The 10,834-nt window shown below is 38.5% G+C and overlaps 1 protein-coding gene across 1 annotated transcript in view; it reads left to right on the top strand.

Annotated features, from left to right (window-relative positions):
• man1a1 (mannosidase, alpha, class 1A, member 1) overlaps nt 1–10,834 on the top strand; it is a 436,576-nt gene that overhangs the window by 1,763 nt on the left and 423,979 nt on the right. The gene's annotated exons all lie outside the window — the stretch shown is intronic.

Here is a 10,834-nt window from a genome sequence, read left to right as displayed (position 1 = left end):
TACGGTAATGTTATTTTCTTAAAAGAGCGCATATTTCCCCGATTCTGTTTACATATCCTAAATATATAGCCTGGGAAGTAACTCTTCCATATCTGGGCACGTTCGAGTGGGAAGAGTTGGGGAATTTACTTGTTAATGTACCCGATGGTGATGGTTGGCTATTGATCCCTGCCAGAAAATAGTTGAAGTGACGTTGAAGAATGGGCTGAACTTGAATGGGATGTTCTTAGTTGATGAAGTTGCCGCTAAGATTGGTTGCTAGAAAAGTGTTTTGGTGAGATTTCAAAGGGGAAAATTACACTTGGACAGTTATTAAGTTGGGGCCACATTTGTAGAGAGTAATCCACGTTGTCTTTTATCTCCTATCATTATATGCAATAATGGCTTTAAAAACAATTGTAGAATTATCCAGGAAACCATTTGTACACAGCTATGCCTAGGATGTGGGACAGATATATGTGTGGTTTATGAATTTATTTTGAATTTCTTTGGTCTGTATTGTAAGTGAAGCAAGACCTAGAGGTTTTGCCGTCTTCCCAACAGTAGTTCTTTGGGCATTCAGTCCAATAAGCAGTTCACTCAGAATCATTTAGAGAAGGCTTTGTTTCAATTTGTTTTCTTATTAGGGGCTCAAGTGTGTAAGCAAAGAGGAAAGAAAAAAAAACAAACATACAGTAGAAAGGCAGGTTTACTCTTTTTAAAAATAGTGCTCAAACAAAATCAGGATTTATTTAGAAGTGTGAAGCAGAGTCAGAAGAAATGTAATTTTCAAAATATAATTTAAATTTATTTTTTCCGAGTGATGAGGATTTTCCTTGTTGGGAGTTGGAGACAACTTCTTCTTCTTTTTGTGGATGTTTATACTTATTGATCTCCATTCTTCACTACTTTCTCTTTACTATCCACCTTGATGGAGTGCTGCTCTATACCTAGAATTAAATTTGATGCACTGTATTTGACTGTAACAGGCCTATTTGCCCAAATAATCCTTGCTCATAAATCTATCAGCTACTTCTCTATTCCCTTCTCTTATTTGCATATATGATTTGCCCTTAAATAAATGCATTCACCTCAGCTACTCTCTATGTATTGTGTTCCCGATTCTCACTACTCTTTGGGTAAAGTAGTTTCCCCCCCCCCCCCCACATCCCTGTGTTGGTTTCTCGTTGACTATCTTAGGAACTTAGTATTTAGTTACGATCTTTCCACAACATTTTCCCTACTTAAACTTTCATCAAAATGTTTCATAATCATGTAGCCTTTTCTCTGCTACTTTTTCTCCTGGGAAAAGAGACTACTTCCTTGGTTTTTACTGATATATGTATGTCTTCGATTTCCGAAATTAGTATTATAAGTTCCCTCTGCACCCTCTCCAGTGCCACACTATCCTATTACACAGGGACCAGCATTATTTGCAGTCTTCTAAATGTGGTTGTAGCAAGGTTGGTCATAGGTTCAGTTTAATTTCATCGTTTTTCCATTATGGCCCTCTCAAAATGTGTTCTAATGTTTGGTTTGCTTATTTTATGGCCTTAACCATTTTAGTACAACCTCTACTGATTTACCTTTTGCGCTGTATGGTCCCCTTGTTCAGGAGCCTCACATAAATTTGCAACTTCAAGTAATGTGAGTCTGCCATTCTTCCTTTTGATCAACTTCATTTGATGATCATGCACCCAGCTGGCAATTTTATTAATGTTCTGTACTTGAAGCTCTTGTGAGTATTGATTCCACTGCCCTCCTCCTCAACCCCACCAGGCCTACACTTTTTTTAAAATTTGGTACCCTCTACACTTTTGGCACAGTTTTTGATTTCAGAGGCTAAATCATTGATTTAGAGGAGCTCGTCACAAGATTAAATAAATCTTATTAAGTCACCTCAACCTTATCTCTTCTGTTAAAAGACACAGGATGCTGCTTCTTGCTTGGAGAGTTAATCAACTTTGGTATCTTCCTTGTAAATCTTTCATGCAGAATCCCCAACTTCCTGTGCTGTTATGAGAGAGCAGTGGTGTAATCTAAAGCAAGGATTGAATGAAGTTAAGCATAACTTTGTTACTTACAATCCAGAAATAATATGCAATGTTTAAATTATCTTAATTATCTTGATTAGTCTTTTAGTTGTAGAAAAGTACAGCTCAGAAACAGGTCATTCGGCCCATCTAGTTCATGCTGAAGCTATTTAAACTGCCTAGTCCCATTAATCTGCACAGAGACCTTTGCTCTCCATACCCCACCATCCATTTACATATTCAAACATCACAAACATTGAAATTTGCATGCACTACTTGTGCTGGGAGCTTGTTCCAGACTCTCATGACACTCAGTGAAGAAGTTTCCCATTGTGTTCCCCTTAAACTTTTCATCTTTCACCCTCAACCCATGACTTTTGGTTGTAGTCCCACCCAACCCCAATGGAAAAAGCCTGCTTGCATTCACCGTATTTGTACCCATCATAATTTTGTATCAAAGCTCCTCTCAATCTTCTACGTTCCAAAAAATATAGCCTTAACTCATTCCTCTCCCTGTTTTGATTCCTACTTCACTAGTAGTACATGTACTACTGTGCCTTTTTCAAAGTCACATTATTAGAATTTAAATTCACTGCTGAATTCTATAAACATCCTTAGTAAATTTATCATCTATTAATTTGTTGCCTCTCTTCTCAGTCCCCTTCCACCTCAGGAACACAAAATAGGCATTGTTCATAAATATAGCAATTAGTTTTCTTAAGTTTAAATTTATTGTCAGAGGCATACAAATACAGGATATTAATGCCATAAAAGTTGGTTTATGCATCAGTGTAGTACATTGTAAACATGTCAAACATAAGTTAGCAGAAACTTCAATTAAATTATACATCACAGAATAGACACAGCACTAAACTATTTTGCAATCACTTTTGAATAGGTCATTTCTTCTGATTATATAAATATATGAATAGTAGTACTCCTAGTTTGTGATCCTTGAGGAATCTTGCACCATAACACTTGCAGCTGCACACCACCCTTTTTGCTACTAGTGCTGAACACTGCATGTTGTACTTTTATTCTTTCCAAGGTATCAACTTGCCAAAAGTCTTTTGGAAATCTGGATAACTTATGCTCAGTTTGGAACCCTTGATGTTAGTCATTAAAGGTGATTCCATTTTGAAATCTATAGCTTCTTTTTCATTTAGATGCTCCTTCATTTTCAGCTTTGAGGAGAGGTTCCATTACTTTTCCTGCTGCGTATGTTAAAGCTCATTAGAGTTTCCTGAGCATGTTCTGTCATTCTCCTTAAATGAAGGATTTTTGTTTCCCATCAGTCCACTGGTATTAGAGCTGTTAAAAAAGAATCCTATCATTATCGTTGTCTTTTAACCTCATCCTGGCAGATTTTGTTTCTGATTTATAGATGCCCGTGTCACATTTTTGGTAGTACCATTTATCTTATCTCTAATTAGTTTAACTACACCAATACTTCTTTTGTGTGCTCCTCTTTTCTGAACATGTTATGCTCTTGTTTCATTTAATTCCCAGTCCTAATATATAATAATTATATTTCAGCAATCTCACTTTGATTCCAAAGTTTTTGAAGGGAGCACAAGAAGATATACGATGGGTTGGAGGCCAGGGAGATTAAATGACAAAAGGGGTGATAGGTGAGGTGTCCATTGAAAGATTATCAATTTAAAATGTTAACTTTGTCTCTCCCTCTTCACAGATGCTGGCTGGTCTGCAGAAGTTTTCCTGCAATTTCTATTTTGTTTTCTCATAGTTTGCTTTTTTAGTACTCTCCTGTGTTGTCAATACTATAGGTTTGTTCAATTTCTTATAAATCTCTTACACTAATTATTCAAAGAGTTTGCAACCTTTTTATTATCTTTGTCTATGAGAACATGTGCCCCTTTTTTATAGCTGAGGTGGTATCTGCTCCTTTGGAAGTGCTTCCAAAAAGACCCCTCCATTCCACATACACTTTAAAATCACATGTTGATTATCTTGCTCTGCCTGTTTTTAAGCTTGTCCGTATGTGATACAGAGAATCTTATTCACAAAGTCCTGCCTTTTGCTCACCTCTTAAAACTGGATGTCCCTCAGTTGGAATGTTGTCAGTACTAAAATGGACCATGGGATTTAGATTCCCCAGTGCCTAATTTCCCTTCCAGCCAACACAAAAAATCCCTTTAGTTGTGTGGTTCAATAACATCTTTAGGTCCCTTGTGTGGCAGTAGAAGACAATTTATAACCTGACCCCTGTCACTCTCACATTTATGTTCTGCTATATCTTTGTTCTAACCGTGACTACCTTTGCTGCTGCTTACCTCCCACCGTAGGCCTGCTTTCTGAGCTGCATTGTGACAGTCTTCTCTGAATATTTCCTGTTCACTGCTAGTGACTACTTTATAGTTAGATACTTAATTAGCCCCAGCACCTGAGGGGAATTCCAGACAAAGCTATTCCCTATTCTTTGGTGCTCACACCCTGACCTGACAGGCACATCCTACTCTTGTAGAGCCTGTAATTCATTGTCTCAATGGTTCCACTTAATATTGGAGGAAGTATACAATATACAACCTGAAATTCGTACGTTCTACAGACATCCTTGAAACAGAAGAAGAGCCCCAAAGAATGAATGACAGAAAAAATGTAAAAACCCCAAAGTCCCTTGCTGCACTTCCATGCACAAACAGCTGTAAGCAGCATCAACTCTTCCCCTCTCCTTCCTATCTTGTTGATGAAAAATCCAGAAATACCCCTATTTTGTGATTTCCATGGTTTCTGGTTTTGTGCTTGCAAGGTTCCTTTACCAGATGAACATAAGGGACTGCCATGTATTTTGCTTCGCACCGGCAATTTTGGATACAATACTGCAGCTTGATGGCTTCACCATTCTCTGCAAACACAGGATAGCTCAGTCTTTAAAAGGCAGAGGAGGTGGACTATGCTTAATGATCAACTCATCGTGGTGCACAAACATGGCAGTTCTGGCTCAGTCCTGCTTACCCAAACTGGAATATTTAATAGTCAAATATCGAGGGAAGTTTTTGCCATCATCCTGGTAGGGGTGTACATTCCCCCTCAGGCCAATGTCAGACAGGCTGGAAGAGCAGAGCAATGTAATCAGCAGTCACAAAACTGCACACCCTGATGTCTTCACTGTCACTGCAGGGGATTTCGACCAGGCCAGCTTGAAGAAGCCTCTGAGCAACTTCCACCAACTAGCCAACACACTTCACCACTGTTGTACCACCGTCAAGAACGCTTACCGTGCCATTCCATGCCTACACTTTGGAAAGTCCGATCACCTGACTGCTCTTCTACTCCCAGCATGTAGTCAGACTAAACACTGCAGCATCAGTGCTGAGGACCACAAAGGTGGTCCAAAAAGGCAGCGGAGGAGCACTTCCAGGAATCCTGTGAATCTGTAGACTGGATGATATTCAGGGAATCATTTTCGAGTCTGAGTATGCCACTTCATTAAGACCTATGTGGATAAGCGTGTGCCTTTGAGAACATACCAGGCAAAACCAAACCAAAAGCCTTGGATGAACCAGGAGATTCATAGTCTGCTGAGGACTAAATCATTTAAGCGTGATGTTCCAGAACTATACAGCAAGTCCAAGGTAGACCGACAGAAGGCTATTTTAAGAGTGGAAAAAAGAACAACTCTGGTTAAGGTTAGATACAGAATGCATGTCAGCTCTGGCAGGATTTGCAGGCTATTTCTTTGTACAAAGTGAAGCCTAACATCATGAATGGCTATGAGGCTTCACACACAGATGAACTCAATGTCTTTTGTATATTTTTTGAAAGGGAGAATAAAACTATTCTTGTGGAAATCTCTGCAACATCTAGTAACCCTCTGATATCTGTCTCAAAGGCTGATGTCGGAGCATCTTTCAAGAGGGTGAACCTTCACAGGGCATCAGGCCATGATGGTGTACCTGGTAAGGCACTGAAGACCTGTGCCAACCAACTGGCGGGTGTGCTCAAGGACATCTAGAATCTCTTAATGCTATTGTTGGAAGCTCCCACCTGCTTCAAAAAAGTGGCAATCATGCCATTGCCAAAAAGAGCAGGGTGAGCCTGCTCAATGAATATCACCCAGTGATATTCGTTGAGGCAGCACTGCACAGAATCATAAAAAGCTGCAGAAAGTTGTAAACTCAGCCAGCTCCATTATGGGCTTTAGGGTCCCCAGCATCTAGGACACTTTCAAAATGTGATACCTCAAAAAGGCAGTGTCCCATCATTAAGGACCCCCATCATCAGGACATGCCCTCTTCTCATTGCTGCCATCAAGGAGGAGGTACAGCATACTGAAGAAACACACACAATGTTTCAGGAATAGCTTCATTCCATTTGCTATCAAATTTCTGAATGGATGACGAGCCCATGAGCACTACCTCAGTATTGTTTTCTTCTCTCATTTTGTACTACTTATTTAATTTTCTTTCTTTATGTATGCTTTTTGTAATTTGTAGTTTTTATCATTGTATACTGCAATGTACTGCTACTGCAAAGCAACACATTCTTGACCTATGCCAGTGATATTAAAACTGATTCTGATTAGAAGTGCGCTACAAGGCTGCATTGTGAATTTGTCTTGCCTGTAGCAAGATTTAAATAAGCATTTATGTTTTTTTTAATAATTTGTAATATTTTCAGCAATTAGTTTTCAAAATCTGTTTTAACCACAGCATCTTTAAGGATGTCTACTAGTTTGATAGAAGTTCTGCAGATTGTTTTTTTTTTCAGAATTTTCATTTACCTGAAACTGAACAGATTTGTAGTTGCTGGAAGGATTTGGGGATTTTTTTTTGTGTGTGTTCTCTGCCGTGTTTGTCAGTTGACAGTTTCATGGTTTCACATGCTGTCAGGTGTCTGAACCAAGCAGATTGCAGCTGCTTTGTATTGGCACAGAGAGAGCAGGAAAGGCCTCCAGTTTACAGCAGATGCATGCTTGTGTTTTTAGAACCTAGTGATACAAGCTGGCTTGAAGCCTCAATGTAAACTTGTGGAATCTCTTCAGGGGAAGAAGTCATACATGGCACTTGTTATGGATCAGTATTCTGAAGACAATGTAATGGCAGTTTATGGATGACCGGAAGCATATCATACAACGTTAAATAAGCTAGCTAAAATTCTAGATTATTGAATCAATTAACTTTTTGACATAAAATTTCTCATCCATGAATCCATGACCCATATAAATGCTAACTGACTATGTAAGATCATTTTCAACATAACTTCCATGCAACTCTGTGAGAACCAACTGAAAAAACTCCAAAGATTTTGAACTGTTTTCTTTGTTAGCGATAGCTCATATTCATGCAAGTGCAAAGTTGTGTTTTGCCTGTCCCTGCATTTTGATGCTGCCAAGTATTCTGATGGTATATGAATCTAGTGTTGCCTAGAATGTGATGGTTTAACAGTGTCATATATTAATCCTCAGAACTGGCAGGAGCATGGTGTAGGCAATTTGCTCGATCTCACATGCAGTGTATGGTTGGACAGTTTTGAATTTATGTAGTCTTTGGTGTGATAATACAAACTGACTTTTGCTTTGAGAAAGCCAAAACATTCATAAAGCTACCAGAAATTTTGTCGGATCATGATAATTTATTTATTTGGCCATTTAGTTAGATGTTAATGTCTGTGTATAAGTGTAGTGGTTGCTCATGTTTGACACTGGTTCCCTGAGAAGCTCGTTTCTATCTTGTAGACTTTGTACCATCTGATTACATAAGCATCACCACACCACCTCCATTCAGCTCACCAAGGGCCATTGGCACTCAATGTACTTTTTCCCTCTGCAGGTGCACTGTTTTCACATCTAAACTTTTTTTTATCATTCATTTCTGTAGTCACTCATTGGGCCATTCCACCTTTGATGGCACTTGGCATTCTGCAATTAGTATAATTTGCTCTAAAAAGCTGTGCTCTCATCTTTAGTCTTATCACTTTTTGCCTACTTTTTTTCCTTGCTTCGTCACAGAACAACGAGAGAGCAGCTAACATTTCTTGAATTACACACCTCTTTTTGTTTAAACGACCGTTGTTTACATGGGTACTTGCTTCAAAAGCTTCCTCCAATTCTATCCAATTGTGCTTTTGTTTGTCTCCTGTAATTTTTTTGTATTGTTCATTACTGCCTCTGTGCAATACTAATGGGTGACTTAATGCCAGCAGTTTTGTACAAATGTAAGTTTTCTTGACTTTATCAAGTTACTTGTACAGCAGTGTTGAAATATTACTGGAACAAAATCAACCGCAATGTGTATTTCCAATTGCAACACTTTATATTTGGAGATTATTGTTGTAAGCAGTGTTTGCTTTGAAATTGACATTAGGATGTTGCTGCTGCACTTAAAAGTTAGGAAGCTTGAATTTGTCCTGGGAAATTTCTTCTTTTGGAAGTCGGCAGTACAATTATTTAAGGTGTAAAGTAAAGCTGATAGCAATGGTAGAAATTATTTTAATTCATTTAAGTTTTTTTTATTGATAGCAGTTAGAACCATAGAACATTACAGCACAGAAACAGGCCTTTTGGCCCTTCTTGGCTGTGCAGAGCCATTACGGTCTTTTCTATGATAGTTTGTTTTGCCATTCTGATGCAACCCTGAATAGATAAAATTGACCTGTACTGCAGTATTGCAATATACTGTATTTAATAGCTGATGGAATCTAACTTTCTTAATTAAATAGTTTAGGTCGAAGCACTTACCAGCAATCAGATTCTAATTTCCACCCCTCCACCCACATCTACCTTAGGCACTGTGCATTATTGTTGTTCTGGGCAGTTTAATCTGCGGTTCTATTCTCTGTACTTTTGGTTCATTTGAGAGGAAACATAGTTCTGTGAGCAGAGAGCAGTCCCATTAGTTTCACTTTCCTTTTGCAGTGTTGTAAATCACAAAGCAGAAGCTCTGGCGGAAGCAAGGATTCAGTCAAATTGCTGTTTGGATTAAAAATGTAAGCTTTTCAAGTGTGTGAAACACTGGCACCCTCCCTGTTACTCCATGTGAAAGATAACATACCAATGTTTTCTGGAGCACATGTACTCTGGTGTACTTATATTTTACTTAAGGCAATAGGTTGTTGAAGGTTGTGGGACTGTTTTAAGGAAGTGGAAACCAGGTCCCAGTGAATGATTGAAAAGACTTGAGGGACTTTGGGGCCTACTGTATCTTAGCTTCTCATAGTGTCAGTTCTTGAGGAATGTTGGGGAATTGAGTAATGTGCTAAGGGCGTGTGATTTCAAAGGATTTCTGTCTTGATTGAATTTAGTTTTACATTCCTCTTATTAGTGGTGATTCACCCCCTCTCCAAAGTTTTGCTGGTTGCATCTTTCTATTGGAGTGTTGTGCATACCTGATGTTTACATTTGTTGACATTTGGATCCAAATAATTTTCTACACTTAAAATGGAATAATGCAATATACAATGGATTCTGGTTAATTGGGACACATCGGGACCAGTACATTTAGTCCCAATTACCCAAAATTTCATTGAAATAGTTTAAGGGTTTTTTTTAAAAAAGTACAAACTATCATTTCATGTATTTAAGTGAAATACGAAATTAGAACGCTACCAATACTGTTACAGTACTATTAAACTGTATTAGTTCCTAATAGTTATTGACAGAGGAATTCATCTGCTGTGTTCTTTTGATTGATTGTACATAAACAAAATCAGCACGGACACCTAATACAAATAATGGACTGCCTTAATTTAATGCTTTAGATTATTGCAGCCTCCAAACAATCATTTTCATTGTAATATTCAAGATGATTGTTGATACTTCGTAATTCCTAACTTGTAATTACTCCCAGCTGTTTTTGGCATCTCCAAGCCTGAGTGCTTGAAACTGTGGTGAGGAAAACAGTTCTGAATTATCTGCTTATTTCTCATCAAATGTCAGTGGCAAAAGTCATTGCTTTCTGAACACAAACACACACAGCTGATACTATTTTAAAAACTGTTCACACTAAGCATGCTATAGTGTCAAATGGCCACTCAAATGCAAGCGACTGAAGCTAGTTGGAAACTGTTGGGCGACAGTCTCCTGCCCCAGTTAAATGGTGTAGTGTCTCAAATAAATGAAAGGAATCCCAGCTATTTTCTCAATCTTATTTTTTTTAATTTAAGCATTATCCTAAATAAATGGCTGCCCTGATTAATTGATGGCCCAATTAACTAGACTCCACTGTTAGTGGATGGAGTGCTGCGTGAGAGAATGAGAGGGTCCAATTAAAAAAAATTCTATAGGGTACAATGGTGTAGCAGTTAGCATGATGCTATTACAGCTCATGGTGTCAGAGCTCAGAGTTCAGTTCTGGCGGCCTCTGCAAGAAGTTTGTATGTGAGCATGTGGGTTTCCTCCAGGTGTTCCAGTTTCTTCCCACAGTCCAAACCCGTACCAGTTAGTTAGTTGTTCATTGTAAATTGTTCGGTGAACCCTAGGGTTAAATAGGTGAGTTGCTGGGCAGCGTGGCTTGATGGGCCAGAAGGGCCCGTTCTACGGTGTATCTCAAAATAAAAATAACATAAGATAACTTGTAGATTCTGCTAAAGAAATCAAGAGTGAAGGACACTTGCTTGTTTTGTCCATTCTGTTGATAAACAAAGCCTTTGTCATGAAGGGCTTTTTCAACAATTATTCTTTCCATTTATTAAGTAAAAAGAATACTAATGTTTTATTTTTTTTGATTTAGAAATACAGTGTAGAACAGGCTTATCCAGCCCAACCAGCTGCACAGCCCAGCAACCCACCAATTTAACCCGAGCCTAATCACAGAACAATGACCAATTAACCTACTAACTAGTCAGTCTTTCACCTGTGGAAG

This window comes from Hypanus sabinus, chromosome 10 (assembly GCF_030144855.1).
Source record: "Hypanus sabinus isolate sHypSab1 chromosome 10, sHypSab1.hap1, whole genome shotgun sequence".
NCBI lineage: Eukaryota > Metazoa > Chordata > Chondrichthyes > Myliobatiformes > Dasyatidae > Hypanus > Hypanus sabinus.
This window is presented reverse-complemented; position numbering and strand designations above follow the sequence as displayed.